Source organism: Sorex fumeus, unplaced genomic scaffold, assembly GCF_029834395.1.
Source record: "Sorex fumeus unplaced genomic scaffold, SorFum_2.1 ptg000098l, whole genome shotgun sequence".
Taxonomy (NCBI): domain Eukaryota; kingdom Metazoa; phylum Chordata; class Mammalia; order Eulipotyphla; family Soricidae; genus Sorex; species Sorex fumeus.
The window spans coordinates 58146671-58174316 of NW_026606155.1; the positions used below are offsets into that span (position 1 = coordinate 58146671).

At 36.5% G+C, this 27646-nt stretch overlaps 1 protein-coding gene across 2 annotated transcripts in view; it reads left to right on the forward strand.

Moving 5' to 3' along the window:
• The window catches only part of SLC25A21 (solute carrier family 25 member 21), a 557492-nt gene that overhangs the window by 249618 nt on the left and 280228 nt on the right, over positions 1–27646 (forward strand). The window lies entirely within an intron of this gene.

The window sequence follows — 27646 nt, forward strand, 5'->3', positions numbered from 1 at the left end:
CTTACTTTTGTGCATGGCGTTAGGCAGAGATCTGAGCCCACTTTTTTGCATGTAGCCGTCCAGTTTTGCCAGCACAATTTATTAAAGAGGCTTTCCCTGCTCCATTTCACTTTTCTTGCCCCCTTATCGAAGATTAGATGATTATATGTTTGGGAGGAGATGCCAGTATATTCAACTCTATTCCATTGGTCTGCAACTCTGCCTTTGTTCCAGTACCATGCTGTTTTGATTATTACTGCTTTGTAGTAGAGCTTGAAGTTAGGTAGGTTGATTCCTCCCATTTTCTTTTTCCCAAGAATTGCTTTAGCTATTCATGGGGGCTTATTGTTCCATATAAATTTCAGGAGTGTTTCCCCCATTTCTTTGAAGAATGTCGTGGGTATCCTTATAGGGATTGCATTGAATTTGTACAGTGCCTTGGGAAGTATTGCCATTTTGACAATGTTGATTCTCCCCATCCATGAACAGGGGATATTTTTCCATTTCCTCGTGTCCTCTTTTATTTCCCGAAGTAGCGTTTTGTAGTTTTCTTTGTACAGATCCTTTACTTCCTTAGTTAAGGCGATTCCTAGGTACTTGATTTTCTGGGGCACAATTGTGAATGGAATTGTTTTCTTCATGTCACTTTCTTCTCTTTCATTATTTGCATATAGGAAAGCCATGGATTTTTGGGTATTGATTTTATAGCCTGCCACTTTACTATACAAGCCTATTGTTTCTAGGAGTTTCTTGGTAGAGGTTTTAGGGTTCTCTAAGTATAGTATCATGTCTTCAAAGACGTCACGCCACTGGCCGAGCAAGTGAAAACAGAGATAGACAAATGGGACTATCTTAAACTAAGAAGCTTCTGCACCTCAAAAGAAACAGTGACCAAAATACAAAGACAGCCTACAGAATGGGAAAGAATATTCACCAAATACACATCCGATAAGGGGTTGATTTCAAGGATATACAAGGTACTGGTTAAACTACACAAGAAGAAATCACCCAACCCCATCAAAAAATGGGGCGAGGAAATGAACAGAAACTTTCGCAAAGAAGAAATCCGAATGGCAAAAAGGCACATGAGAAAATGCTCTACATCACTAATCATCAGAGAGATGCAGATCAAAACAACAATGAGATATCATTTCACACCACAGAGACTGGCCCACATCCACAAGAACAAAAGCAACAGGTGCTGGCGCGGATGTGGCGAGAAAGGGACCCTCCTTCACTGCTGGTGGGAATGCAGGCTGGTCCAACCCTTCTGGAAAACAGTATGGACGATTCTCAAAAAATTAGAATTCTATCTCCCATTTGACCCAACTATAGCACTCCTGGGAATATATCCCAGAGAGGCAAAAAGGTATAGTCGAAGTGACATCTGCACTTGTTTGTTCATTGCAGCACTCTTTACAATAGCCAGAATCTGGAAAAAACCTGAGTGCCCGAGAACAGATGACTGGTTAAAGAAGCTTTGGTACATATACATAATGGAGTACTATGTAGCTGTTAGAAAAGATGAAGTTATGAAATTTACATACAAGTGGTACTACATGGAAAGTATCATGTTAAGCGAAATGAGTCAGAAAGAGCGGGATAGACACAGAAAGATTGCATTCATCTGGGGAACATAAAGCAACAAAACGGGAGACTAACACCCAGGAAGGGCTCAGATTAGTACCAGGAATTTTGCTCCATGACTTGAAGGCCAGCCACATGTGCTAGGTGAGAAGGAAGCTCAGATAGAGAAGAGAGCACCAAATAAAGGGTGTTGTGAAGACCCTCCCAGGGTGGGAGAGACATGCTAAAAGTGGTCTATAGACCAAACATGATTGCCACTCAGTGCCTCTCTGGCAAAACACAGTACCCAAAAGAAGAGAGAGAGAACAGGGAGGAATGCCCTGCCACAGCGGCAGGGTGGGACGGGGGGGGGGATGGGAGGTGGGAGGGATGCTAGGACCCGTGGTGGGGGAGGATGGGCACTGGTGGAGGGATGGGTACTTGATCATTGTATAACTGAAACCCAAACACAAAAATTTATAAGTCTATAAGTGTACTTCATGGTGTTTCACTAATAAAAAAAATGATAAAAAATAAATAAATAAAAATAAAATTTTGAAAAAAAAGTTACTAATGAGTAATAGTTGGCACCGCCTTATTTATTACAAAACAAATATCTCATGACTTTTTTATGTGTACCATATTTAAATCCATCTTGTTCACCAGAATTCACCAGATCATGAGTGACCAGTAGCGTATTTTTGTTGGGCAGCCCTGATTTAAATAGGATTGGATTGTGTTTTAAATGAGTATGATCCACTTTTTGAATTAATGATAATTCCAGGTCAGCAAGTGCGATCACTGTCCCTTTCCAAAGATATGTTTGAACTTAATTCTTCACATTCACCTTTCCAAGGGAATGGAGATGGCCATCTCATACCTGTGGGAGAATAGTTTTCTATTCAGATTTATAGAACCAGCTATATTAATATATCTAAAGATTGAGGATATCACTGTCTCCTTAGGTTGTGTTTCTTAGCCTGATAAGATTAGTTGGCAGTGATCTTATATCTTTTTTTAATGATGCTGATTTAATTAAAAATTCCCTGTATCTAAAAATGTTGCCTTTCACTTACTGAAAAGTACTTTAATGTGATGTATGTATAACATTGAATAAAAAAATACCACTTCTCAAAAAAAAAAAAGAAGATAAAGTAGTTTAAATAACCTGAAAGTAAAATAAAAAAATTTTGGCATGGTGATTAAAATAAGTCATTTCATCATTTTATGATGCTCCCAATGGAAAGAAAGCTAGACTGCTGAACTCTATTGAATCTCTGTTAATTCTAATTCTGGACTTAACCAAACTCATCACTATCTAAGCTTCAGTTTCCTTGTTTGTAAAATGTGTGGAGTTATGTAGGGCAATTTATAAATTCTCAACCATATTTTACGTTCTGTGACTAAAAGTCATTGGCAAACAGATATATAAATTACACAAGCCACATTTAGTTTTAAACATTTGAATTGATTCTAATATTTTATTTTATGTAATTAATTTATATTAACATAACACTATGTGTCACATTAAAGTATTTATGGTATTTTGCATTTTGTTTTGAATACTCTGAGATTTGTACCTTTTGCATCTGCTCATTACATCTCAGTTGAGACTAGCAGTGTTTCAAGTGCTTAACTTCCAGTGATGACTGTGGCTTTCATATTTGTCTGCAAAAATTTTTGAATGTAGAACAAGAGGAAGCCAAACTTTCATTACTCTTTAATACCCCAGAGTAACTTTATTGTGGTTTCAAAAGTATCAGTTATTTTATTACATTCTAGTAGATGTCTAGTTAGTTCCATTATGTTCAAGCACTTTTAATAAGATGATTCCACAGTAGTTTATTTATACCTTTGTTCAACAGAACAATTCTCAGAGTGAAAACTTGTTGGTCATGCCAAACAATCTGTGACAGATTTATAAATTATTTCCATGGAAAAGGACAAGCTTGCCTGAATCCATTGGAATCCTAATTAAGCATTCTACTATGTATATCTAAACATATTTTGTAAATCTACGTACTTTCTAATCTTAAAGAATATTGTTTTTTTGTAATATGTCAACATTAGCATAAAAGTAAAGTAAAGTAAAGGCCCTCCCGTTGATCATCGATTTGCTCGAGCGGGCCCAGTAACGTCTCCATTGGAGACTTTGTTGTTACTGTGTCTAGCATATCAAATTTAAAAAATATGGGCCTTTGTCTTTTTATCCTATTCTACACACCTAGAAGATGATATCATTCTAACTGGGTTCAATGAGTGCATGTTATAATTTTGATGTCATAATTTTAACACTTTATTAATAGAATTTCTAAATGGTGGGCCCTAATTCTCACCAGAGAGAAAGCTTCTTATTAATACTATATATTTTCTATGCTTTGTGAAATATTCATATTTTGGAGATATAATTCCTTCCTAGCAGAAAAATAAATATCTGGTTACTAAGCCAATATTTTCTAAGAAATGTTCACAATTTTCACACTTGTATTATTTAGAGTAGTGCCTAAAGTGTGTTTTGGGTGCAGTACTTGTAAGCCTTTAAAACAGAATGCCTTCCTAGTGGGAAAATGAACATCAGGTTACTAACCCAATAAAACCTGAGATGATTTTTCTATATGTGCTCATATATAGAGATACCATTTTAATAAAGTACCCTCTAAGATGTGTTTTGAGTGTCACATGTGAGAGGCAAAATATGTTCTGGTGATCCAAACTCTCTGGTTTTAGTGGAACAAAAGAAAATCAACCCTAAAATCTGTGTGTGTTTGTATATGTGTGTGTTTATGTGAGTATGTATCATTTTGTAATAATCTGTGTCCTGCATTTCAGAAGAGACATGGTAAATCATAAGCCACAGACCACCACTGTGTTTATGGAAAAAAAAACTCAATCTTTCTTTGCTGAATAATAAATGACTGCAGGGTTAGAAAGGAATCATATGTTCTAAACCAGCCAAAAAGTCCAGTCTTCTTAATTCACCTGTACACATCCCACATTATTACTCAGGTGCTAAGCAGAAATGCTTTTTGTCTTTAAGGCTGAAAGAACCTTTAGTTTAAATTATTAACCTTCTCTGGTTTTCTCTGAGAAAGTAAAATAAATTCTGTAGTGGTTACTAGTTGTAAAAAGTTGTTAAAATACACAAGTTCTGCCCCATTTCCAGTGAAATGCTGTGACTTAAGCATGCCTGTTTATTGTGACTTGGTTTGCAGCTGAGCTATGCAGGTAGATGTAATTGGATTCTCTTTCTCACTGCTTTATGCATTCCATTATCACTTATGGGCTGTTTCAAAAGGCAATGTTGAAACAGTAAATAACTTAAAAAAAAAAAAACTTTTGCTGAGCGCATGAAGTGGGTGGATCAAGGAAGGCTTAAATTTTTTTTCCAAATGTTTTAACAAAAGAAAAAATAGTTTCCAGAAGTTACTAAAAAGACAGATCAAAAAAATGTTTGGACTATGAAAAGAAATAAAGACATAAAATATTAAGAGATGGCTTGGGCACAGATTGGGTTTATATTATTAGCTCATTTCCATTATCCGTCAAGTTAGATTTCATGCTCAGGCCATGAAATACTGACAGCTTGGAGGGATTATTAAGATTACAGGGTTGGCCATCTCTCACTGGACTGCTAGACTGGGCAGTTCTTGAGCAAAACCAACTGTAACTTGGATTTTAATTAATAGAACATTTGGGAGCGGTGACAACGCACTTGAAGTAATGATTTATGGAAGAAAAATTTCACTACTTCATACTTAGCAAACCTTTTCTTAATGTTGATTGAATTAGACACACAGATGCATGTGTCAAATAGAAATTTAAGAGGTACTTGTTAATGTACCTGAAAAATGTAAAGAACACAAATGTTACTCTTTTGTTGTAATTATTATAATTATTCACCCTCTAGGGTTATTTATCTAGTGGTATTCGTAATTGATAAAACATGAGATTATTTATTTACATGTAAATATAGTGACATGTAAACTAACCACACCCTCTTCCTTCTAAATAGATAATGGGCAGGGGTTGGTAGATACAGGAATTATTTAGACTGATGATGTCTTTTTATTATTATTATTATTTATTTATTTGTTTGTTTGCTTTTTGGGTCACACCCAATGATGCACAGGGGTTACTCCTGGTTCATGCACTCAGGAATTACTCCTGGCAGTGCTCGGGGGACCATATGGGATGCTGGGAATCGAACCTGGGTCAGGCCACGTGCAAGGCAGATGCCCTACTCACTGTGCTATCACTCCAGCCCCAAGACTGATGATGTCTTAATCTTTGAATGGATCGATAGTTTATGGATCCTGAACACTATTTAAAACCTCTGGCATCATATTTTAATAATAAAAGTTTTACTCTATGAGGTAATATGAAAACAAATAAATTTTGGATTTGCAAATGTGTTACATATTATTTATAACCCATAACTTCATTACACTTACTTCTTATTGAGAATTTAATGTTATTTTTATTTTCAGAGTATCCTTGAAGTCTGAATAAATTATATTATTACAAACAAGAGCATGAATATCATTCATATGATTGGTATATCACAGGATTAGAAATTGCTTAATTTCTAGTTATTAAATTTCATTATTAAATTCCTTGTGTTCATTCATATGTTCATTCTTGCATTTTAAAATTTGAATGGGAAAATATTGGCTTTTTTTGTTTCCAACTTTCATTTTTATCTCTATTTCTTTCCCTGTGGTATTGAGAGGTGACACACCAGAACTGTATAAGGGCAATTCCCAGCTTCATGCTTGAAAATTACTCCAAGCAGTACTCAGGTGTCAGTGCAGTGCTAGGGATTGAACCCAGGCTTCTACATGCAAAGCATGCACTGTAGTCCTTTGCAACTATCTCCATGGTTCCGCAGCTTTTGTTTCTCTATTGAAAAATGTTGGGTATATTTTTGTTGTGATAGAATACTCATAACAAAAATTTCCATATTAATTATATGTAAATATACAGTTTGGGGATGGAGCAATAGTACAGTGGGTAGGGAGTTTGCCCTGCACATGACCGACCCGGGTTCCATTTCTCCGTCCCTCTCCCAGAGCCTGGCAAGCTTCCGAGAGTATCCCACCCACACAGCAGAGCCTGGCAACCTCCCTGTGGCATATTTGATATGCCAAACACAGTGACAACAAGTTTTACAATGGAGATGTTACTGGTACCCGCTCAAGCAAATTGATGAACAATGGGAGGACAGTGCTACAGTCCTAAATATACAGTTCAGTGGCATTACACACATTTAGGTCTAAACATCACCATTCTCCATCTCTAGGGCTCCTTTTGTATTTCAAAACTAAAAATTGGTATGCATTAAATAATAACTCTCTGTTTTCACTTCTGCCACCTCTTACAAGCATCGTTCACCTTTTTGACTTGAAGAATTTCACTCTATGTGCTTCCTATATGTGGAATCAAGCAGTATTTTCTGATTGGAATTTTTTTCACTTAGCATCATATCCTTAAGATTCGTACATGTAGAAGTATATTACAGAATTGTCCCTTTTAAAGGTTGAATAACTTTCCAATAGATGCTTGTAACATGATTTTATCCATTCATCTCTCAGTAAATGCTTGGGTTGCTTTCACCATGGGCTATTGTGAATAATGTTTCTATGGAAAAGTGGGTACATTACTCTTGGTGGTTGTAGGGGACCTTATGGGATGCCACGGATTGAATCCAGGTCTGCCACATGAAACGCAAGCACTCTACCTTCTGTACTATCACTCTTGTCCCTAGTCCCTATTTTTAATTCTTTTGGGGTTATTTACAAAAGTGGATTTGTTGGATCATATTTGAAATTTGTTTTTAGTAGGCTAAACATGAGATTTGTCAATTGGTTACATGGTGTCAATTTGTATTTTTATCTTCCTTTATAGCAATATTCTTAACTTTGATGTCTCACTTACTTTTATAATTAAACTTTCCTCATACCATAGTTATGAAACTAGTATGGGCATATTTTAGCAGGAGAATGAGTAACCACCACTGCATATGCTTAGAGGTAGTCCCCTAAATTAAAAATAGTAATCTACATATTAAGAAAGATGTTTTTTGTTTTTTGTTGAGTTTATTTGATTTTGGTTTGGTCTTAGGATTTAGTTGTCTTGTGAATGTTGACTGGTAAGGCATTCATAGAGAAAGAAACCTGGAGAAACAAACGTGATTTGGCATGTTCGTAGTACATACCAGGGATATTATGAAAAGAACGAAGTAAAGCATGATGAATTTCAGTTTAAAGATTAGAATTGATTTACCCAATAAAAATTGAGCAAATGGGATGTATCAGTGACAGATAGCATATCTAAGTTTTAAAATGTTCAGTCTGAATTCTCTTTTGTTGGTTTGGCTTCTGGAGTGCTCATTGTACATGGAAAAAAAGTAGTATGCAATGGACTGAGACTGTGATTCAATAAGAGAGAGAGAGAGAGAGAGAAAGAGAGAATTTATCATTCCTAATGAGATACGATTAAATGCTATGGACTTCAAAATGCAATTCAGTGGTTTCTGTGTATATGAAATCAGACAATCTGTAGTCACAATCATAATTATGCCTAAGAGGACTGCTTAGAGCTCAGCTTTCTACCTTTGGAACAGATGTGTTTTTCTCAGACTGTTTGGCTGAGGATGCAAGATAAGGAGGCACCATCAGTAGTGTCTCCTCACATAAACTTTGCTCTTCTCCTATCAGAGGTTCCTAAGTCATAACCATCTCTCAGGGCCCTGATCATCCTCCTTCCAGAAGTCTTCCTTGACAGCTTCATCCCAAGAGCCCTACTCTGAACTAAGAGTGTTTCCTTCTTTTAACTCCCATCACAATCTGTTTAAGTTTGTGGTGGCGATCAGCTTTGTCCACATGTCTTTCCCGTTCTTCAAATGACTGGATATGACTTGGTTGAGACTTGTCCTTGTCCCCAGCACCCTGAGCCAGTCTCACACGTGAACTCTCTTTAGTATGTGTGCCAATAACAGGTCTACTGGGGCGGAGAGTGTTGGGGGTGTTGAAGAAGTCTCTTCTGATCACTCTTCAACAGGGTCACCTGAGAGCAGTAGAGATGTAAATCACTATTTGGCTGTGACTGTGAATGGAATGCATTAAAGCAGACGGTATATTTATACCAATAGGTATGGAATTGCTTGTCCTTTGGATGAAACCTTTAATTGCCAGTGAACTAGGTTTCATCAAATTTGCTTTCCCCCTTATTTCTTCTCTTAAAAATATAATACCAGCAATTTCATACATATCATCATAAAGCTGTCATTGTACGTTTTCTCAGTCAAACTTCTTACAAGGAAGTTTCTGAGCTAGCGATTAAAACAAAGAATGCTTACCAAATGGAAGTCACAGTCAGGTGGGCTAGGATGTGAGTCCTATTCTAAATTCTAAGTCTTGTGAAACCATTGTGACCTGACTTGGCAGCAGTTTCAGGCTAGGTCCTATGTGAGTTGCATGGAACTAAAGGAGTCTATCACTGGAGAAAGCCCCCTGCAGTTTCCTGAGAACCGCAGTCATAAGGGCTAGTTTATCTTGCTCTCGTTTTGAAGTACCTACAGGGGGCACAGACAGCCCTTCAATACTGTAATACTGCGAAGAGTTTATTTAAGTGTTCTGAAATAAACATCAGGCTGTCCAGAACATGATATGAAGCAAACTCAATATGTTAGCTAAAATATTAGTTTTTAAAGTGGACTATCAGTAAACTGTATCTAGGATAAGTCTTTGGCACATAATTAGTGTGAGATATTAGGTTAATGCACAAAGAAGAAAACAGTTTGCTCTCATTGATTAAAGATGGGGAAGGGCTATTAAAAGGAAAGATTGGGTGTAGGGATTTTTATCATTGTGAATGTATTAAAAATTAAATCAACTGTTAAAAACAATGTAACTTCTTGGGACAGTAAAGCATACCTAGATTAAATAACAGGTCAGTTATATTTTAATCACCAAAGTCAGTAGGTACTTAGAAAAACTTGACTCTAGACTTACCCTAAGATTATTTCTTGCTCACACCTCAGGATAAATTGATCATTTGTGTCTCTGTCACAAACTGAATATAAACATTCCAGAAATATTAAGAAATAATTGGATAGAAATAATCCTTGAAACACTTAAGTGGACAATAAACCTAAGAACCAGTTCCCAAGCAGAAAATATAATAATACCTTCTCTTTAAGAAATTATTGACACTCCCAATTGGACCAGAACATCAGATTCCCTTGGAAAACTTAGCTGAGATTTGAGTCACCTGGGCAAGAAGCTTCTGCTTTAGTTGTCTATTCACATCAAACTGACAACTCTGCCTTGTAACACAGAAACTCTCCACCAAAACTGTACCTTTCCTCCAGGCCCCAAAGTAGCAGAGGCAGACTCAGCCTTAAGTTCACATTTCTTTGATTCTTTTTTTTGAATAAGATGTTAAGCTACATATTTTTCATGCTGGGCCCTACTCCCTGGCACTGTGCTCATGAATGACCAGGGATATAAATAAGGTTTCTATACGTAAGATAAGTACCTTAATTTCTGTACTATCTCTCTTCTTCTAAATTTATATTTCTACTAAAAACTTATATGAGGCAAAAATTACTAAACCATTACACAAAATGTTGGAACTGAAAATTTAAGGGGCTGTGTGAGAAGTATTGGTGACTTATGTCCCAGATATAAACAAAATTTATTAGTCTGTCACTGGAATTCACAAAAATTCTTTGCTTGACAGAGAATAGACTAGTGTGACTAGGTCTGGCAGAAAATATCAAGAAGGAAATTGCACAATCACTGCCTTTACATATATATATATATATATATATATATATATATATATATACTACCACACCTGGATTTCTCTATACTACTCCCACCCCTTCAAAATTTCCTTTTGTTCCTGCAAAAAATTAAAATCATAACATTTTATTGCATACTTAGTATGAATCCCCCCCCAAGATCATTTTCACAAATCTTCTTTTCATATCGTCTGTATGACAGAAAGCTTAGATTAAAATAGCTAAAATGTGTTCTCTTCCCAGCATGCTTGTGAGACCCAAGGCACAGGTCACAGAGGCTGGTGGATTCCTCTGCTGCCTTCTCCACTAGGTGCCAGCACAGCTCTGCTCCCTGTTTTTGCTCCTTCCTAGAGCCCAGTTCTGCAAACTCCTAGTAATGCAGACTGTATGTGTGGTGTCTTATTTTTGTCTGTTGTATTTGGTAATTTTGATTAAATTTGACCAGAAATAGTCTCATTAGATTGTCTTACTAATTGCTAAGAAATCCACTTTCAAAACACTCTTGAAAGTAGGATAAACTCTACATTACTAGCAGCAAGACCGTTTTGTTTTAATCTGAAGTCTTGCATATAAACCTAGTATTTATTGTGAAAGAATGAATAGTGAAAATTAAGCTGAAATTTAACAATTATATAGAAAATAGAATATTAAATAAAATGTAAAATTAAACAACTGACATAGAAATAAAATAGAAGTGGCATGGTATATTTCTAAAATAGCAGCAAAATTTTCATTGTTAACCAGCAGTTGTTTTATTCAAGATTCAGTGTTTCAACCTGATACAGTCATTCCTCCTTCAGTGTTTGTATGTAACTCAATGTATCTTTTGTTTTTTCTTTATCTAATCACATATTTTCAATTTATTTGAGAAACATTCTGCATTTTAAAATAAAAAGAGTATTGGCATATTTTTCCTTGTTATATGTAGTATTCAATTGTATAGCAATCCCTAAAATTATAAAACATTTATTTACCTATTTTCAGTTTCCCTCACTTATAAAATAACTTTTTATAAGAACATGAAATTTTAATAATTATCAGTTAATATTTCACTACTATTAAAAATAGTATGTAAAATATTTTCTGAACAAAAATACATTCATAATTTTGTATATCCTAAGCTATATGGTTTAGCGCAATTAAAAATCCATGCAGCAACTAAATATAGACCAGGCAGAACTGATTAGAAAATCAGGTTAGAAAATACCATCAAAGTTCTCATGACTGCGATAAGAGTATTTAAATAACAAGAAATATGTTTCAAGATGAATATCAAAAGCATATAAATCTACTTGTTCTAAATTAAAGCTAGTTAGTACTGTCTATTTGCTAAAATCAAATATATAATCAAAACTCCTTTCTAATTTTGTGCCAAATATATTTGAAAATTATGAAAACCAATAAAATTAACTACACAAAGCATATATTTAAGTTTATAGGATAGTTTGACTTAGAAAAATGTGAGATCCTTTCTTCCCTTCATTTTATGGTATATAATAAGCTAGGATTGCTGCTTTACAAAGCATGCATTAGAGAAAAAAACCACTGATGCTCTCTTGGAGTTCGATTTGATACAACTTAGTGTCAGTATATTAAGAAAAACTTGGATTATTCAAATTTGAGAAACCTCTGGATCTATGCGGTTATAATAAATACTGCATAATTCTATTACATCTATTTTGGTTGTTTCTTTTAATCTATAGAAGTAATTTTGTGTTAAAGGGTAGAAGGAGAAGGAAAAGGAAAGCAAAGAAGTGCTGTTTAATCTGAACCAGAGGTTTTTAAGTTCAGTCTCAGAAGCAAGATCAAATGACCTCTCCAGTTTATTCTGTATCTGTAATTCCTTCACAGGGCTTTTCTCGAGTTTCGCAGATCAGCCCAAGTCCCGTTGGAAAACTGTACTCTGTACTTTGTCCTTTTTCGGTATCAGACAATCATAGTATGGTCAGGGCTCTCTCCAACTTCAAAGATGGTCATTTGTAAGTCTGATGTTCTTTGTTGCTGTGAAGTTCAATAAAAAGATTTTCGTGTTGAATTCAGCCCAGACCACAGGATGATTAAATTCATTGTTTTTGATATGTCGCATGAGAAGATATTATGTAACGAGTTGCTTGCATCTTTGTAATTTCTTTTTTTTTAAAAAAAAAGGGCTATTAATTATATATCACAATTAAAGTAAATTCACTGAATATCCTGGCTTCATATCATTTTTTCTGTGTTTGATTTAGGAGTCTGAAAAAGGACACCAGTCCTGCCTTTTATAGTTAAAATGCTATCATTTCCATCATAAACGTCTATTTTTAGGAGTTTTACATTATATCAACCTTAAAAAATTCTTAACATGCTCAGATTAGTAAATAAATTTTTAATATGAGAAAAAAGTTTTGCTGAAACATGAAATCAATATGGTTTCATGCCTTTTCATTTGTAAGAGAGCAAATTTAAAAAATCAGTGGTTTCAAGTACATTTTTGTAATTTTTAACTCCAAACTAGCTTAGTTGTGTGGGATAATAACATTTGGCCATATTAATTCACAGACTGTTGATAGTAGTTTTTAAATTTAACTCAGTTTAAGTATAATTATGAAACATTTGCAATAAGCACTTTAAGTATAGGTTCAAAAATTTGTTGAAGTCCCTTTATATGAAACCACATAGGAAAGTAGGTTTGTACATAGTGGAGGTGATTTTTTAAAAGTCTACTTCAGTGCACTGAAGAATGGTAATAGAGAAACAGATCTCTTTGGGAGCATCTCTTTGAGAAAGGCCCCTGATCATAAAAATAAAATGCAAAACAACAGCTCAATTCACTTATTACGGTTCACTTTCCTAGCAACTAACTTCTCCCTATTTTCTATTCATTCATGATTTGATATTTAAGTGCTTTTAATGGAGCTGATTCGTTAAGATTTCTTTTTGTGAGATTTATAAAACATAAGTATAACAGCTGCAATGATAGCACAGCAATAGGGCTTTGCATGCCTACCCGACCGACCGAGGTTCAATTCCTCCACTCCTCTTGGAGAGCCCAGCAAACTACTAAGAGTATCTACCCTGCACAGCAAAGCCTGGCAAGCTACCCGTGACATATTAGATATGTCAAACACAGTAATAACAAGTCTCACAATGGAGACATTACTGGGTCGCTCAAGCAAATCAATGAACAACAGGAGGACAGTGACAGTGACAGTGACAAGTATAACAGCCTGAAAATTATATATGTACATATATTGATTACTTTCCCCTCAAAGAATGCATTGATATTTATTATATAAAATACATTTAAAAAGTCTTCTTCACAAAATTGTTTAGGGTAGACTATTGCAAGATTTGAGAAAGAAGAGGGAAAGGAGTCTACGAGATTTTTTAAAACTCCATAGACATGAACTAACCTGGAATGGGATGGCAGGGAAAATTCAGTGTGAATAAGATAACTATGGAGATGAGAAAGAGGGATGTAAATCATATCAATTTTACAGAGCCATTTTTATTTATTTTTTTTTACTTTTTAAAAAACTTTATTGAATCACTGTGAGATAGTTACAAGTTTTCAGGTTTGGGTTACAATCACACAATGATCAAACACCCATCCCTCCACCAGTGCACATTCCGCACCACCAATATCCCTGGTATACCCCCCTTTTCCCACCCTCCCCCTGCTTCCATGGAAGACACAACTCCCCATAATCTCTCTACAGAGCCATCTTTAAAACTATGAATATATTTCAATCTTACAACAGGCAACTGCCTCACAAAACAAAATGTGTATGATAGAGAACTCATATTTCTGTTTTCTCCCTATGGTTCCAACTTATTGGATTAGGGAAAAAATAAGCACTCCTCATTTCTTCTAAATAGAGTAACACTGCTTTTTGTGTTTTTCCCCTAAATGAGTGTCACTAGAATTTTAGGTTTAAAAAAAAATTATTACAAATTATTTTGGAAGCATAGAATTTTGCAGAATACCCATTATGAAAAGTCTGTTACATAAAGACCATATCTATACCAAAGTCATGTTTAAGAAAAGGCTTTCTGGATTATAACTGGATTTATGATTTAGTAAATTCTATTGATGAATCTTAAACAAAATTAAATTTGCAAATTTTTGGTTGACATAAAACTTTTTTGAGATATAAGCTGAAACTAGTGAATTATTCTGCTCTCTGAGCCCAGTACAGTTAAATTTTAATGTATTTCAGGTTGGTCTATTTCAGTGATACAATGAGACAACAGATTTCTAATGTGTTTTTTAATTTATATTTTACTCATCACATAAATCATACCTATATATACATATCCCAGCTTGACTGTTTCCCATCAAGTTTTTGTTTAGAAGTTTATGAGATTAACTGATTGCTGAGGAGCCCAAAATTCTTTTTAGCTGATCCTGTTTGGTCATTAGAATGTACAGAATAGCCAGATGTGATCTTGGTGATCAAATTGGATTGACTGTGCAGTGATCCAATTGATTGTTTGGCAATTGTTTGTTATTACGTATTGAAAAATCCAAAATCATCAAGAGAAGAAAGCTAATTTAATTCGATATGTAGACAAAGGCTTAGTGAGAGGTAGACTTAGATGGGGATAGATTCGATTGCCAAAGATTCCAACCCTGCCATTCCTATAACACTGTCCAGAGCTTAAAAGTCCTCAACAGTACTTTGTCCAAACAATGAGGTGGTCTTTCTTTTGTGAGGAGTAAATAATCTGGCATGAAGTAAGCCTGCCTAGTTAGAATCCTACAATAGTAGACTCTTGTGCAGTCTTGGCCACAGGCCAGAGCATAGTCCCTTCTGTTCATGGACCGTGGTGTATTGTCACCCAGAGGTCAGTTTAACTCTAAGTCTGGGTGTTGCTTGGAGAAAGCTTCTCTAAGAAAAATAAAATAGAAAGGATGCAACTAAAGGGATCTGCACGTAACTTAAGTTCAGCAAGCTTTGTGAGTGGGGTGGGGGGAGCACAAAGAAAATCTAAATAGATTTAAAAAATGTGCATCTCTCAGACCTCACAACAGCATTTAGTTGGACAACCAAGAGAAAAACCAAATAAAACATATTCAGTGCTGGTCCCCTAATAATAATAATAAGAAGAAGAATGTGGTCTGTTAAAAAAAAGTCTAAAATAATACATTGATTTTAAAAGTCAAATTTGGATAATCTATAAGTATGATATAACTGATTTGTCAGCTATTAATTGAAAACACAGTGACCAAAACAACACAGAACTCCTCAGTAATATGAGATATTGATCATTTTCTAGTCTTTCTTATTTCATGTCCTTCAAGTTTGCTGTGCTTTCTACCTAGACCACTCTTCTGATTCCTTGTCTGACTCATTCTTTCTACATTTGTTAGGGCACCTTATCTATAAAGCCTGTCCCCTCATGTACTGTTGTTCTAACCCATCTTTCATTTGTTTGTTTTCCTCTGGATCCCAAATCTTTTATGTTAACAGCACATTTTTATTTTTCCTCACTCTACAGAACTCTTTTTCCTTCATTTTGAACAGTAACTAACACATAGTAGGTGTTGAGTCAGATGAGTGAGTGATGCCTCTTAAATTCACAAACCACATTCTTATTGCCAGTATTATCCCAATATTCCTCAATAAACTGTGTCATACTCTTCTACACCTACGAATCTGTTCTAATCATTGGTTTTTTTTGAATATTGGGTTTTTTTTTAAAGCTTCATTTCCCCTTTGCTTCATTTGTGTCAGCATTCTAAAGTGTTTTGTTTTTTGGAAGGAAAAGTTCAGACAGCGAACTGCCTTCCAATTGTCTTGATTGAGAACCAATATTTCTGCCTTCAGCATCAGTCTAGTTCAGGCATAGCAGTTTCTGCAATGCTACTGCAGGATTTTTTTTTCAGTGATGAGCAGTCAATCAGCAAAAGAGAACTTGGTGCTCCAAAAGGAAGCAAATATTAAGCAAACTCTCCTGCCTTATTTTTTTTCCTTTTGACTTCTCAGTTAAACTGCAATATTTAGTTGTTTTTATTGTACTGTAGAAAATGTTCTGACAATGACTTTGGACCTCCAGTTACTCCATTATCAATGAACCTCAAGCAGTATGAGTCTCCATGGGGCAGGGTGAAAGGTAAGCAGTAGGCGTTGAGCTCCTTCTGCATAAGCATTCATTATGTTTCTAAATGAAAATCAAAGTGTGTGTTCCTTCAAGAATATCAAATTGAGAAATTAAATTATTTTTCTGCTGGAGTGATAGCACAGCGGGTAGGGCGTTCGCCTTACAAGCGGCCAACATGGCCGACCCGAGTTCGATTCCTCCGCCCCTCCCGGAGAGCCCGGCAAGCTACCGAGAGTATTCGATATGCCAGACACAGTAACACCAAAGTCTCCAATGGAGACGTTACTGGGCCCGCTCGAGCAAATCGACGATCAACGGGAGGGCCTTTACCTTACCTTACCTTTAATTTGAAACAAGAAAGTGGAAAAGTAAAATTCATTTTGGACCCACAATGCTGGAACCCCCCCTCCCCCAAATTCCCATTATGTATATCTACTTTATTGTTCTTGACATTTCTCTGGATTAAGAAACAATAAAAATAGATTATGCCTTACTATTCACATGCTCTTTGAGCAGATTTGTATGGAAAATCCTTGGGAAAGTTTCCCAGAGAACGTTTCTTTTGGTGATTTCCATGTATTCTGAGAAGGTCTAATTTGTGATTTAGTTCTCACTTTACATTGTCAACACCTCTATCGCAAATCAGTTACCAAAGTTGGGAAAAATTGTAAGCAGCTTTGAAAGCTAAGAGGAGGTAGACATCATTTAGAGAGCTTATCTATCTTCCTTGAGCAATGCAGAAACTGAAAAAAAGCAAACAGTGCAAAGGATGCCCAGCAGAGGAAATGGAGAAGGTATGCGGGGCGGGGGGGCCAGGGGGGGAGGAGAGGGGTTGAGATAGGGGCTTCTGAAAAACATTCCAGTTTGTTTGGTTCCTCCACAAATCCTAATGAGATAATAGCTCATCTAGTCAAGCCCATTCCTTACTTTCAGGAAGTGCCACACAGGTAAGTGAAGAAATTATTTGAAGAGGGATCATGGTGGGTGTGGACTGTTTGTGATTCAGCTTGGAAGCAATGCAGATGCAAGTTTCTTTAGCTTGACTAATATTACTTTCCCTTGATGGAATTCTCTAAACTTTTGTGATTGCTAACCTGAGATTTGTTAAATGGACACAGTATACTGGTAGATTATTTTTTAATAAGTAGGTTCTAGTCACTGAAAGAAATGTGGAATAATTTACCCTGGAATAGTTGTTCTGTTGTCTAGCAACAAATGTGTTATTTTTTTTTTCTTACCATACAAGCCATGCAGAATTCAGATCTCTTTAAAATTCTTTGTTTTTTTCTTTGATCTTTGGGCACACCTGATGGTGCTAAGGACTTATTCCTGATTCTAGGAATCACTACAGCATTGCTCAAGAGAGTATATACAATGCCAGGAATTCAACCAGCAAGAACCTTAGCCCTTGTATTATGTCTTCAGCTCTCTTTATATTTTTATTCTTATGGTGGCCCATTTTTTGGTTTATTTATTTTGGAGTGGGTTCTTACAAGTGTTGCTCATGGGACCCAGGGACTGCTCCAGACAGTTCTTGACCAACTGAGGAATCCTACTGGTACCTTAGTGAGAGGGTCTGAATATGCAGTCCTGCTCTGGAGCCTCCAGGAAACACCCATGATATTTGGGAGGCCATGTGGTGTCAGGAAGCTCAAACCTTACATCCGCCCTAACTCCTGTACTGTCTCCCCAGCCCTTAGGTAGCCCTTTTAAAAACTAAAATTAGAAGATTCAAGGACACTTGTCAGACTTGAGAGATAATACAGTTGGTTCAGGTACTTGCCTTGCACAACAGAGTCAAGTTTGAGCTTCAGTGCCTCATATGATAACCAGAGTTCCACTAGGAGTTATCCCTGAGTGTAGAGCCACATGTAAGTCCTGAGCATAGCAAAGTGTGGCCTCCCCCCAAAGCATTTTTATTATAAAAAAAAGTATGGTACACTTTCTAATACCTTGACATTTAAAATGACGATGAAAGAAACTTGTGACCATACATACATATATTCTTAGGATGAGAGTTTAAGAATTAGATTAAAATAAAATGTACCATGCGAATTCTAGTTTATTTGTTGGGAATTATATCCTGTGATTCTCAGGGCTTCCTCCCAGCTCTTCACTCAGGGATAACTCCTGTGGACTCAGGGACCGTATGGAGTGCAGGGTCTCAGACTGGGTCAACCACATACAAAGCAACTATCACTTCAGCCCCCCATGTCATGCAAATTTTTAAAGTATGTCCCAACACCAATTCCAGGTTTCATTGCCAGTTTTGTAAATAGTATTTTATTATGTTTTAGATACTCTACAGTGTGATACAGTCAAGAGTGTGACAGAGAAGAAAATATTTATAATGAGATAATAAAGCTATGCATGGTCTCAGCATGGTGGTGGCTGGGACCACTCTCCGCACACCTGAAGGTACTGGCAGAGGGACAAAGCCACGCGGGTTCCGGGGCCGAGACCTCCAAGCCTACTCGAATTGGAGTGGAGCATCTTCCACCCAGATCCTCCAAATTCCAGTAGGCGGGGGTCACACCCACCACCTGGCCCCCTGGCACCGTGTAATCCCATCAGCGGCCAAGACTCAGAGACTATAAAATCCAGATCCCGGAACCGCGCGGCCGCATTCGCGGCCGCGCGGCATCTTATTATCTCATTCCTACTTTGGACAAACTTGCAGGCTGTCGAATGTAGCCTGCCCACAGGGCAGAGTCTGGCAAACTCCCCGTGGCCTACCAAATATGCCAAATACCAGTAACAATGATGGGTCTCATTCTCCTAAAGAGCCCTGAATATAATCTCAGGGCTAGGATGAAAGAGACGTTACTGGGGCCTGCTCGAGGCAATCGACGATTAACAGGATGATGAAATGAAATGAAATGAAAAGCTATGCCACAAAATGTCATGATAAATGTAGACATGAGGTGCTTCTTAGGGCTGGAGCGATAGCACAGAGGATAGGGTGTTTGCCTTGCAAGCAGTCAACATGGCCGACCCGAGTTCTATTCCTTCACCCCTCTCGGAGAGCCCGGCAAGCTACTGAGAGTATCTTGCCCACACAGCAAAGCCTGGCAAGCTACCCGTGACGTATTCGGTATGCCAAACACAGTAACAATTGTCACAATGGAGACGTTACTGGGCCCGCTTGAGCAAATCGATGAACAACGGGAAGACAGTGACAGTGACAGTGAGGTGCTTCCATAGGAATCTGTTTGTCTTAAAAAATAATTAAGTTTTCAGGCCTAACCTAGAAGACGAACAGGAGTACAGCATTGACATCATCTTTCCTATGGTCTAGGTAATAAAATTCCTCCAATATGTAGTATTAGACTTGGAGTTGGAGACTCAAGCTCAGTGACATTACCTAGCTTAGTACATCTTGTTCTGTGCAAGAATAAGTTAAATTGGAGAAAAACGTAACTCTAAAAAAAGTTTAGTTATGATTAAAAATTATCCTGTTAGAATATTCTTATGATACATTAAAGGGTTATAGACAGACAGTACAGGGTTCTGTAGATTGTGTGGACAGTCCAAAAATGTACACTTAATCCAAGACTTTAAAATCTTCATTAGTTGTTAGAGGTGTACTGACGAAATTTGAAATTTAAGTTGGATTGAGAGATTTCAGAGCTCTTGCATTATCTTCTTCATTTCAAATATGTTGGTAACTGAAGGTCCTGATGACAACCACTGGGGCAAAAATGAAGGACCACAAACATTTAGCTTCGGGATATACATAATTTTCTCACATACTTAATTTTCTAATCACTGATTTTAGTGGCAGAAGAATGATATATAATTTTTAAGTATCTATATAATGGAATTTATAAAAATATAAAAGCAAAATTTCTAAGAAGTAATACCAGGGAAACATAAATAGGTGCTTAATAAGTATTAATATATTTTGAGCAAGTTATTGAGAATAAAAGACAACAAATACATAAAGAGTTTCAAAACTCATCTCTACTATGTATTTATGGAATCTGACTATAGAGAATCAGGGTGAGAATTTTAACAACTGTATTTTAAAAATCAAAAGCAGAGAGTTCTTTTCATCCTATTAGTCCTGGAGAATTGGAAGTGAAAATGTCAAAAGAACTAGGTTCATTAAGTTCAGTCAGTGGTTCATAGTTGGTGATATATAGTTTTAGTATAAATGAAGAATAAATTCCCAAGGGATGATATACTTTAAAAATATCTTTTGAAATAAAATAGATATGAATTTGGTGTGAGGGTGACTATGAATCTAAGAATTTTTAGACCCCACAACATCTTGTTTAGAAATGTTGCACAACTTAGTAGAGATTGTGGCCTCATTAGGTTGTGATACGTTAATTATAAAGGTTCAATTTAAAAATGGGATATTTACTCCTTTCAAAAATAGTATATGCAGTTCACTGGATTATAGTCAGTAGTAAAAGGCATATTCTTTGCTTGAGATTTAGGTAGTGATTATTCACACCCTAAAAAATTAATAATGGTATGATTTTCATGTGCTATCCAAATGAACCTCCTTCTAAAAACAATTTGAATTTAATTAAATATAGATTTTTACAATCACTAAATAATAATAAAAAGGCCCTCCCGTTGATCGTCGATTTGCTCGAGCGGGCCCAGTAACGTCTCCATTGGAGACTTTGTTGTTACTGTGTCTGGCATATCCAATACTCTCGGTAGCTTGCCGGGCTCTCCAAGAGGGGCGGAGGAATCGAACTCGGGTCGGCCATGTTGGCTGCGTGCAAGGCAGACGCCCTACCCGCTGTGCTATCGCTCCAGCCCAATGTTATATTATGTTACTTAATTTTAAAAAGTCATCCTATTCTGAAAGTTTAAAACTCTAGCTTGCTAATTTTCTAGAAAATAATTTTTATCCCTGAATGCTAGCTTTTAGTCAAAAGACATTTCAACTTTGAGCCCTGTTTAGTATCAGAAAGCCTTTACAATGCTAAATTCTTATGATAAAAAATCTCTTTGCCCATCCTTACTATGCATTTACTCTCTTGGTAACTAAAAAAAAATATTAATAAGGTGAAAGAAAAGAAAACCCACTATGTTCTCTCTTATCCTCTTAACTGTAGGACAAACTGGGAAGAAATACTTCTCTGTTATAACTTAAATAATATTTTCATTTTGGACCACAAGGAGGGACAGAATCATTTCCTAGATCCTCTTGCTAAGATACAGATAGTTTTAATGTAAAGCCTTTATTAGTTTAGTTTCTCCTGAGAAATTTTCTTCAGGCCTGCATATTTTATAATAAAATGTTTAAACAAAACGATTTAATAAAGAGACCGATGAATTTCACTTCAGTTAACCTCTCAAGATGAACTAATCTCCCACCACTTCAGTTGACTGTTTAAAATATTCTGGTATGAAAATGGCCCTGTTCAGACCTGGAGAGATTGTGATATAAATTTCAGTGGAGGCATAGACCTCACAAATGAGGAAATTCTATCCTAAAACTGCAGCAAATAAGATTCTTTTTTTAAAAAAAAAATACAATCTAGGAAGGGTTCATGCCCACCTTCCCAACTTTATAGATACAAACTAAACATCTTGTAAGTTCTGACCTGTGTGAGGAATCATCATTCAGTCATGCAATTAATTCCAGTTTTGATTTTAGTTCCTAACTAGATGGCTAGGGGTGTGCCCTAATTTCAGTTATTCAACTCATTCTGCTTTCATCTTGGGATTTAAACTTCCATTAAAATGACTACAGTATGCTTTTAACTTTAATTTGATTCCATGTAATGCTACCAAACAACAATACCCAGTGTTTATTTAGTGCTTTATTTTAAAGCTCAAAGTATTTAATGTGCTTTTACTTATTTAATCCTTATAATATCCTGTAAGGAATATTAGAAGTAGACCTTATTATCTCTATTTCATAGGTGAAGAATTGTTGCCACAAAGTAGTCCAGGAGTTTGCAGATGTTCTATAAGCTCCAAATGCAGTTGTGATTATTTTTCAGTTTTCCTGCCTTGCCTTCTCAGGGGAACTTGTTGCCTTGCTATATACTATAAATACACTATATAGTGTATAGTTTTACTATTCTCAGGTCCATCAAGTTTAATGGGGTAGCCTGGCATGGTTCCTAGAGAAGGATCATGTACATGATAAATATCACTTATAAGATGATGTATTTTGACTTGAATGTAGTTGCAGTTAAAATATGCAACAAAAGAGAGCATGTCACACTTCTTTTTATTTCTTACCACCAGATGTGGTGCTGAGCACATAGTAGGCATACAGTAAATGTTTTTTAAACAAATTAAAGCACCTCATTAAAAAGTAGCACCATTAACAACAGAAGACTATTGAGGCAAATAAAAGGAAGTAGTACTTCACTCAGCAGGAAGTGATTAAATAGGACAACCTACCTCCACCATAAATCCCTTGGTTCTTGTTGAGGCTCAACCACTGATCTGGGTAGAATGTAGCTCCAAGCAAGTGTTCTGACTTGTGGGATTTTGATCTTTAGAGCCAAAAATGTCATTTTAAATAATTTAAACCTTCTCCTTTTCAAATTTTAATAGCATAAGAAATTGAGGTTATATTTCATTTTTTACATTTAACAAACAGAAATTACCATGTAGATAAATTTATCTTTGAATTGTTTCAAAGAATTATCTAGATGCATATATATAGATACATATATATACATTATTCTATTTATGGAAGAATTTGAAAGATAGAGGCAGAAAAAAATTAAGTGAATATTTGGAATTTGATTTCATGAAATAATCTAAAGGAATCATATTTCATTACTACTTTATAGCAAATGGAGCCCAATGTCAGAATCATCATTTTCAAAATAGCATACCCTTTAATTGCAGAATGTCAATAAATAAATGAAAATACATGATTAAGTTTATAAAGATCCTTGAAAATTATTTAGTTTGGGTGGTAAATTATTACCACCCTCAGAAAGATACAGCTAAATTCCAAGGGCCTATCTAATTTTCCTCTCTGTTATATCTAGGCAGTTACTCTATCCTGTCTATTCTAATTAGGTTTTAAAATTCTACCTAACCTATCACTTTTTCCCAATTTACTTCCTTTGTATCCATCCTTTTTTCACACTTTTGCTTTCTAGCTTGTAGCCCCAATCTTTTAAAATCTTTTAAACTTCTGCTTAAAATCTTTTCCTGCCTTCCCCATTGCCTATACCAGTGTTTTCCAAAGTGGTTGCTACTGCATCTCCCCAGAATGTGAGCTGGAAGGATGGGGGAATAGTAGTCTTGAGTGCAATTTGGGTCACTTTCTGTTTGTTAGTATAAAGAAGGAAGATTTCCTGGTCAGTGGGATTGAGTGATTTTGTTTCTGAAATGGGAGCAGTAAACTCTTTGGGAACCTCTGGCCTGTACGATAGAGCCTAATGCCCTCAGAAGTTCCATCTTCTGGCTTCTGACTACATGCTAACCTTGTTTTCTTCTTTGAAGAATGTGAAACTACTCCACATGAATCTATTTATAATATCTGAACACTCTTTCTCACTCTTACACCTTTGCAGAAACACAGGACATTAGTGCTCTCAACTTGTCTGGCAGTGATCCTTATTCTTACAAGTGCACTCAGGAGCCTCTCTGAGAAACTTCTCAATATCCTCTAATTTGAAGTGTCTGTTTTTGGTTGGTTTTTTGGGATTTTTTGTTTTGTTTTGTTTTGTTCTGTTTTTGCTTTTGGGTCACACCCAGCAATGCACAGGGATTATTCCTGGCTCATGCACTCAAGAATTGCTCCTGGCAGTGCTTGGGGGACCAATATGGGATGCTGGGATCGAACCCGGGGTTAGCCATGTGCAGGGCAAACACTCTACCAACTGTGCTATCGCTCCATCCCCTAATTTGAAGTGTCTGAACTGTAGAGAAACTCTTTTCTATTTGCAGCTGGAACAAATATTATTTTTCGTTGCATGAATGAAAATATCCTGTCTTTCAATAATTCATTTATTTTTTTCATGAAATACTTATTGAGGGCCTCAGAGTTGTCAGGCACATTCTCAGTCTTTACAATATGCACTTATAATAAGTACTTACTGTATATATGTTATTAGTGATATATAATATACTTAAAAAGTATTCTATGTATTATATACTTATTATAAAGTGTTTATGATATAGGAGTTAGGAAAGCAACTAAAGGTATATTGAACTCACAAGTAGAAAACCAGATGAATCCACAGAAACCCAAAGATTTGTCAAAATTAATTAATTTTTCAGCTCAGGGAAGCCTTCTCAAAAGAAGTTTTTTTTTTAAATTTGAACTGTGAAGAATGAATAGATGAAAAGGCAGAGTGAGAAGTGGCCTGTGTACAAGCCAACACTAAGGTATCTAACTTCCTCTGGGAGCTACCTAGAAAAAAGTTGCTATGGTTCATTGAACCTACAGGGAGGAATGTGATAGAAAGTGAGATTTGGGAGGCAGAAAAATGACAAATCACAAAAGATTACACATTTTTTTAAATTAATTTATTTTTTTATTGAATCACTGTGGGAAAGGTTACAAAGCTTTCAGGTTTAGGTCTCAGTCATGCAAATATCAAACACATTTCCCTTTACCAGTACTTATTTTTTACCATGAAGAACCCCAATAAAACCCCATCCCCCACCCCTCCCAGTCCCTGTGAGGCAGATGAATTCTAGTTAACACTCTATCTGCTTTGATTAGATTCATTGTTTCAATAAAAGATTCACTACTATTATTTAGAGTTTACCCCCCCCCCCAAAGCAGACATGCTGAAAAAGCATTGTGAAGTGATTTGCTTTCTACAGCTGGGTTCAAGAATTAAATGTTAGTTTTGGATTTCTGCTATTTTACTTATTGACCCTGGAAGTATTTCTACTGAAAGTCAGATAGTTAAGAAATTGGTTTCTGTGCTCTGGAGTCGTGGCCGTGCTGGAGAGCCGCTTGTGGGGGGCAACTGGTGGCCTCGGTAGGGCATGAAGGGCGGACCGAAACGCCCCCCCTTCCCATGAGGTTTTAGTCGCCCCCACACCCCCGGCTCATACCTGCTGTCCACAAGGCTCCCATGCGGCGGCCATCTTTCTTTCCAGAGAGGAGAGGGCGAATGGGGCAACACCCTTTCCCCTCCGGACAGACATGATGGCCTGGATTAACGCATAGTCCTTTCACTTTTCTGCTCCAAGCTGCCGGGTTCTGCATTAAGTCCTTGTGCTTCTGGGGCTGTGGCCGTGCTGGAGAGCCGCTCATGGGGGGCAACTGGTGACCTCAGTAGGGCGTGAAAGGATTACACATTTTAAGCTAAAAATCTAATCCTTATTTTAACCATTATAACAGCCTTTAAAGGACTTTAGATTAAAGGTACAGAATCTTGAATTTGGTATGAGAATGTTATAGTAGTGCTGAATTGAGTGAGGGTTTGAACTTGTATTTTAGAGGATATAAAAAACAACAGAATTATGTAATTTATTTTGACTTTGGGGACATACCTAAAAGGTCCTCAGGACTTGCCCCTGGCTCTGTACTCGGGGTTTACTCCTGCAGGGCTTGGAGACCGTGTGTAATACTGGGGATCAAACCCAAGTTGACTGTGTGCAAAATAAATGCCCTGCACACTGTACTATCTCTTAGGCCTGAGTTGTGTCATTTTAATAGAATTTTTAATTTGATCTGAGATCATGAGACCATGACAATAGAATAAAGAGGAGACGATGGGGTTCAGTGATAATAAGAAGGTGGAGAACATGATGATTAACTGGATACGGTGACTGAATGAAAGGAGAGCATTTAACAGGACTCAGTTTTCTGATTTTAGTATTTTGTCAAATTGTGAACACTGGTTAGGTTTATTCCTTATATTATCTAAAAACCTCACTGATTTTTAAAATTGTTACCGCTGAGCTATGTAACAGCACAATAATAGTTTCTGGCTTTTTGTTCATTTTGGATTTTGGGGTGTTTTGTTTTATTTTTTGTTTATTTGTTTTTGTAGTGCTGGGTATTGAACTCAGGTTTCATGAATGAAGGACTTGTACTTTATCAGTAATGCATATATCTGGCAATGTGCAATATCATTTAGCTCATGAAAACTTGTTATCTTAAGACAATTCATTACTACGTCTTTTTTATCTTGGGATTGATATCCTCAGCAAGGCTAGTCTCATATGGGATATAGCAAAATGCTGATGAGGCTAGCATCCTGGGAAGGCTTTCCAATGCTTCTTCACTTACAGTCTGATGTCAAGCTCTAACAACTGCTTGGACATTTCTTATTCAAGAGGTTTCTTCACCTGTCAGTCTTGGGTCTTCTTACATAGTGGCATTTGCAGATTAGGTGGATTTTCTTAGGTAGTGGATTTACTTCCTCAAGATATAGATGCCCCAATAAACCTGTGGAAGATACAAGTTTTCTTACATTCTTTTTTAAGTTTTCTTATATTCTAATTATGAAGTCATATGCACTCAGATTTTATTGGTGAAAACAATTAAAGGCCAGCTCATATTTAAGAATGTGAGATAATTAACTCCAACTTTTAAAGAGGAATTGATTCATATACATTAAAGGAAAGAATTGTTGGTTTCCACTAGGGATAGAAACAGTATTATAGGGTCTGGAGCAATAGTACAGAACTTGCCTTGCATGTGGCCGACCTGGGGTCCACCCCTAGCATCCCATATGGTCCCCTGTGCACCACCAGAGGTGATTCCTGAGTGCATAACCGGGAGTAAGCCTTGAGTACCACCAGCTGTGGAACCAAAGAGAAAATAACAAACACAACTATATTAGAGCTTCTTACTATAGTTCTTTCTCTTTAAGTGAAGCAAAATGACTGTATCTTTTGCCCTTGTATATGCTTTTCTGCATTCCAATGGTAAAGAATTATAGAACCAATTTGGGCAATTGAGTGTGTGTGTGTCGAGGGGGTTGTGGGGAAGGAGGGCGGGAGTTAGTGTCTCCCAAGCAATATTTAGGTTGCCAAGGGGCCTTTCCAATTATTCTTGGCCATCTAGACCTGTTGTACAATGCAAAGACCCAAGGATGCTGCTCAGGCCCTGAAGTGCTAGAAATGATCTGGATTACCCCAGTGGTGTTGAAGGTCTCAAGGACTGCACTCAGCTGTGCCCAGAGGTCTTCAGAGCTACCCCCAGTGGTTCTTGTGAACCATGTGGTGTCAGGAATCAAACCTGGGTAGGCATGCTGTAACTGCATTCACTTTTAACTGCTGCATTATTTCTTAGACAACAAT